This window comes from Schistocerca serialis, chromosome 1 (assembly GCF_023864345.2).
Source record: "Schistocerca serialis cubense isolate TAMUIC-IGC-003099 chromosome 1, iqSchSeri2.2, whole genome shotgun sequence".
Classification (NCBI taxonomy): Eukaryota; Metazoa; Arthropoda; class Insecta; order Orthoptera; family Acrididae; genus Schistocerca; species Schistocerca serialis.
The window spans coordinates 559,631,489-559,637,784 of record NC_064638.1 but is presented as its reverse complement, the minus strand read 5'-3'; positions in this window follow the sequence as shown (position 1 = coordinate 559,637,784).

Sequence of the window (6,296 nt, the reverse complement as noted above, 5' to 3'; positions counted from 1 at the left end):
ATCATGATGTTCGGCATTTCTTAAACAGGAGATTGGAAAACCGATGGATCGGTCGTGGTGGAGATCATGATCAGCAATCCATGTCATTGCCTCCACGCTCTCCCGACTTAACCCCATGCGATTTCTTTCTGTGGGGTTATGTGAAAGATTCAGTGTTTAAACCTCCTCTACCAAGAAACGTGCCAGAACTGCGAGCTCGCAATAACGATGCTTTCGAACTCATTGATGGGGACATGCTGCGCCGAGTGTGGGAGGAACTTGATTATCGGCTTGATGTCAGCCGAATCACTAAAGGGGCACATATCGAACATTTGTGAATGCCTAAAAAAACTTTTTGAGTTTTTGTATGTGTGTGCAAAGCATTGTGAAAATATCTCAAATAATAAAGTTATTGTAGAGCTGTGAAATCGCTTCAATCATTTGTAATAACCCTGTATATAACAAGTGTAGCTCTTCCAGGCGTATGGCCTTCGCCGAAATTCGTACTCTTCGTTTTCTCAGTCGTGAATGATGTTCAATAAAGGAAAACGCAAGGACTCAATACATGCAAGATGGAATCAGTTGCTCAAATCGTTTCAGTCCTGTTATCATAGAATAACTATAGTCAAATTTGAGACCTCGCATATGACACTCAACAAAGGGTTTCACTTTCACAGCTTTCGGTCTCGATGGCTTACAATTCAGTTTCAATTATTTGGAAGCGTCTAAAGCAACCTGTCTGAGGGGATACAGAAATTATAGAGATACACTGTTTTGAAAGTAATTTACTGTCCGACACGATAACACTAGTTTCAAACTAAACATAAAACAAATTTTGCAAATAAAGTCATTTTCTGTTTTTCTTTTGATCCTGCTAGTTCCCATGTGGTGCTAAGGGGCTCTTTCATATAAAACTTTTCCTCTGCATTTTATTAATATTTGTAAATCGACACAAAATATTATAAAATGTTTCAAAATTACGTAATTTAAGTGAATTATTCGGAGATGTTTCGGTAGGGAAATAAAGTGTTGGTTCCTTTTTATCATTTTGATAGGAACAGCTGTCGTAGAAAGAGTGGATCGTGAATTGTAGGTCATTCAATGTCAGTGAATATACATATACACTAAATCTGGCAGTAAAAGCAGTAGGAAAAGATGGCGTTGGGTAATCTAGAAGTAGAAACCTAATAGGGTTATAAGGTGCATGCAAAAATCAGGGAGGAGGGTTAGCTTTTAGTGATAAAGGTTGCCAGGACTGATGTGAAGAAAAAGCAGTCGGAGTAATAAGTGAAAGCAGAATCTTATTCATTCCTGTGTAACAGTCAGACTGCGGGCGAAGTGAATGAAACAAACTCTGGGGCATAGATCAAAATATTTCTACTTTGATTCCAGTACAGTGACTAAAATGTAACACTTCTGCTAAATATCTGTGGTTGCGTTTTTGTTATAATTCTTTACATAGTATAATCATTGGGCTTTGCTGTTATTACATCTATAGGACATTTTCTGGGCGATATGCCTGATGTCCAGTTATTGTTGCTACCTCCTGTCTGAAAATATGCAGACAACTGCAGATGTGTATAACATTTTCCGTTTTTCACAACATAAGTAATCATATTGGTATCTGTTACAAAAGCAATGATTTTTTAACCTTAACCATTATTTCTAAACCACTGCACAGTCGGAACCGGACATAATATTTTATAATCGCGTGCATACATACAAAGAGCTTGTCAGTAAGAAAAGTGGCCATTGTTTGAAACGAACCATGAAGCACAGAGCGCGAATCTCAGTGATACGAATATAAGTCACCCTTCTCCTCCGAAGTCAACATGTTTACCAATAACTTTATCCAAATGCCTGCTGCTAGATTTTGACACTTCAGCAAAAATGAATACACCAACTGGTGCAGAAGACACTGCAATAACACTCCCCAGTAACACTCTCCCGTGAGCGATCACTGAACTAAAGGAAACACCAAAAGAAGAAAGCTCAGTTTTAAAATCAGAAAACTATGTTAATTAGGTGTGTGCCAAAATTTCGTAATCGGTAATTCATTACCGAATCAAAGTCGACCGCAGCATCTAACACTAAACACTGTCACTTTAAGAAAAATTTGTGTCTCAGTAAATTCCATTTTTTTTTTCCTATGCGTAACACATATTGATGACAACAGCACAACACCGCTGATTGCTTGCTGATTCCATTAATAACATAGAATACTTCTGAAAATGTGTATTAGGATTCTTATAAGATATCCGCATTCCATATATTGGAGGCACTTTAACACGTTATTCAACATTTCGAAACCATGAGTTGAAGATCTATAAGGAGTGTAGACCATAGTGTGACAGAAATTTTCAAGAGCATCCAGCTCATCCGTATAATTCTGTAAATGTATTGCATATTACGAAAGACTCTGTAAGTAGGCTGTTTAGGTTTTCTTATTGGTAACGCCACGTAGCGCTCTGTATGAAAATCACTGGCTGTGCTGTGTGCAGTCTGTGGCTAGTTTGCATTGTTGTCTGCCATTGTAGTGTTGGGCAGTTGGCTGTTAACAGCGCGTAGCGTTGCGCAGTTGGAGGTGAGCCGCCAGCAGTGGTGGACGTGGGGAGAGAAATGGCGGAGTTTTGAAATTTGTAAGACTGGATGTCATGAACTGCTATATATATTATGACTATTAAGGTAAATACATTGTTTGTTCTCTATTAAAATCTTTCAATTGCTAACTATGCTTATCAGTAGTTAGTGCCTTCCGTAGTTTGAATCTTTTATTTAGCTGGCAGTAGTGGCGCTCGCTGTATTGCAGTAGTTCGAGTACTGAAGATTTTTGTGAGGTAAGTGATTTGTGAAAGGTATAGGTTAATGTTAGTCAGGGCCATTCTTTTGTAGGGATTTTTGTAAGTCAGATTGCGTTGCGCTAAAAATATTGTGTATCAGTTTAAACACAGTCGTATATAATTTTTCAAAAGGGGACGTTTCTACTCAATTAAAAGACTCTTCTGAACTCAGTGGACTGGAGAAGAAAAGTGCAAGCCATCTAGAACTGGGAAAATGGGTACCCGTGGCCTAGAGAAGTCTCCTGGTATCAAACATAGGGCTTTATTTGAGGAAGGAATTTCTGAGAATGTACGTTTGGAACACACCATTGCATAGTTCTCCCACATGGACTGTGGGAAATCCGGAACAGAAGAGTATCGAAACATTTGAGATGTGGTGCTACAGAAGAAAGTTGAAAATTAGGTTGAGTAATAACGTAAGAAACTAGGAGGTCGCTGCAGAAACGGTGAGCAAAGGAATATACAGAAAGCACTAACTAGAAGACATGGCAGGATGATAGGACATGTGTTAAGACATCAGGGATTAGCTTCCTTGGTACTAGGGGAGGTGTACAGCGTAAAAATTATAGAGGAAGACAGAGATTGGGATTTATCAAGTAAATAACTGAAGACGTAGATTGCAGTTGCTACTCTGAGACGGAAGCGTTGGCACATGTGTTACTCAGATATAAATAAAAAGACCTAACAGCACCATCTATTGGTTCTTTAGTGAACTTCGCAGTTGTGATTAGACATCTGAACTACTACGCTAAACAAATGTTTGTAGACACAATTTTAATCACGATATCTTTTTTTCGTGTTCCGCTGTCCCAAGCTATGCCAAAATTATATGTGAAAATCACACGAAAATTCTACTAGAAGTCTTGGAGGTGAGCATGTAAAACAAGCACATGGACTTGAAGGCTTCAGATAAAATTTTAAATCACCATAATTTATTTTTCCGTAATCCGATTTCGATGAAATCTAGCCTATACCTTCCCCCAAGCTACACTCAAATTACCTTTAAAAATCCCATGAGAATTCATCTAGTAGTTTTGGAGAACAGCGTGTATAACCAGACAAGCAGACAGACGCAAAACAGTATTACAATTTTGTTATTAGTATGCATATAGATTTAGATCTCATGGAAATACGCTTGCTACCTCAACACCAATCTACGTCAAAACCGAGAGGTGAATCAGGGGACATATTAGCGGTGGGTTCAGCCTCTTCACCCTACTATTCGTAAGCATTCTGTCCATCCACCTAACACACTAAAAAACATCGGACTACCCCATCACCACAAAATAGCCAGATGTGTCCATCTAGTAAGCACTTAACAAAAACTCCCAGTAGAATAAAATGCATAAAATTAATAAATCGTTTCAACATGTGGGTTACGGCCTCCCATCAGCTTCCATGTATATTTCCAACCATATATGTACAAGAACAACATGTAAAATTTGTGTACATACCGGTAATGTTAGAGGTTTCGTCTGTAGGCTCCCTGCATGCCCAGACGATTGAGTAGCTCTCGTAGTCTGTGTCCAGGACCCAGTAGGGTGCTTCCACTACCAACACAAACAAACAAAACTTCGTGAACAGCGAAACACATATGTCCTTTTACGACTAACGCTAATTTCTAAAACTAATTTCTTTGGTGTCTATAGAAAGTGTGGCCTTCTTGTGTACTGTCTATTGGCGCTACCTGTTTGTCTTACAGGAATAGCTAAAGGTCATTTAGCCCAAGAATGCAATAATTGTTGCAATAAAAGAACAATACAGTCACATTTTTAAATGAAATGTCTTTCACAAAAGGAGTACTGCGTCCAGTTAATTACCTCATTTACTTGATGTTGTCTAGCTGCAGCAGACTACTGCCCTACTACTTAAGCAAAGAATAATACTTGCATGAACTTCTCCTTACTGACCTGGTACGTCTGGGAAGTGCACTGTGAGTTTGGCCTCTTCAGAATTAGGGTCATCAAACTCGGCCCAGCCGATGATGTCGTTGAAGGCCCCTGCAGACGTGTTGTACATCCTGTTATGTACGGTCACGTTGTTGCCTCCAGCCAGTGAGTACTCCGCCGTGACACACTGGGCGCCTGCCTCGAAGGGAGCCAGTCCGAACCTGGCGATCTCGTACCACACGCCCAGGTACTGCACACAAACAGGAGACACGATGGTCAGCAGCTGCTCAACAGTCACAAGCTCACTGTTGAAATGGAGTTTACTACGTCGATTATTACCTGAGAGGCGTTAAACTGGGAGACTGCAGGCTTGTCGCATGTGCTGACTCTGACACTGCACTGTTGTGGGTCCTGTGGGGTGTCTGTGTAGCGGCTCCTCGGCAGACCCAGGGCCTCCAGCTTGTCATTCACCTGCTGCTCCTGCTCTTGTGTCAGCTGGGCATTCCGTGACAGGATCCATGATGTCTCTGAAAAAGCACCATATGGCTCTGTTAGTACCAGTCCTAATGCTGATTTCTATTAGCTAATTCAGAATTCTCAACAATCACAATTATTTACTCTTTCTGGAGGAATGTCTTACAACTGATGAGATTATGGAACGATCAGGATACAGAACAATAGGATTAGACGACTTTGTAACTATGTAACGTTAAGTATGTGTGGTTCTTGTATTGTTCTTTCACACACCTGTAATGATCGTACGCAACTGGGTCCTTTTGGTTACCTATACTGTATTTTCTCAATGTATATTTACTACCTCAATAATTCCGTTCGCCGCCTTTCTCTGCATGTAACAGTTACCCCTCAGGTAAGAGTCTCAACACCTATCCATCGTACCACTCTACACTCTGCACCACTTGCTATACACTATTCTGCTCTCAAATATGTAGAAGAGGTAGTGTCAGCGTCTTATCGTACCACATCATCTTGCTACAATAATCTTAATACGCTTACATCCAATGTTACTTACATAATTCGTAGGTCATCTGCCTTTGAATACAACTCGGAACTTCGCCCTCTGTTACAGTGAAACATTACACAAATTTGTGGATGAAAGCACATCATCTCACCTAGAGCAAAATTTCTATTCATGTATATAACAAGTGTAGCTCTTCCAGGCGTATGGCCTTCGCCGAAATTCGTATTCTTCGTTTTCTCAGTCGTGAATGGTGTTCAATAAAGGAAAACGCAAGGACTCAATACATGCAAGATGGAATCAGTTACTCAAATCGTTTCAGTCTTGTTATCAAAGAATAACTAAGGTCAAATTTGAGACCTTGCATATGACACTCAACAAAGGGTTTCACTTTCGGAACTTTCGATCTCAATGGCTTACAGTTCAGTTTTAATTATTTGGAAGCGTCTAAAGCAACCAGTCTGAGGGGATACAGAAATTATAGAGACACTGTTTTGACAGTAATTTACTGTCCGATACGATAACACTACTTTCAAACTAAACTGTAACAAATTTTGCATATAAAGTCATTTTCTGTTTATCTTTTGATCCTCCTAGTTCCCATGTGGCGCT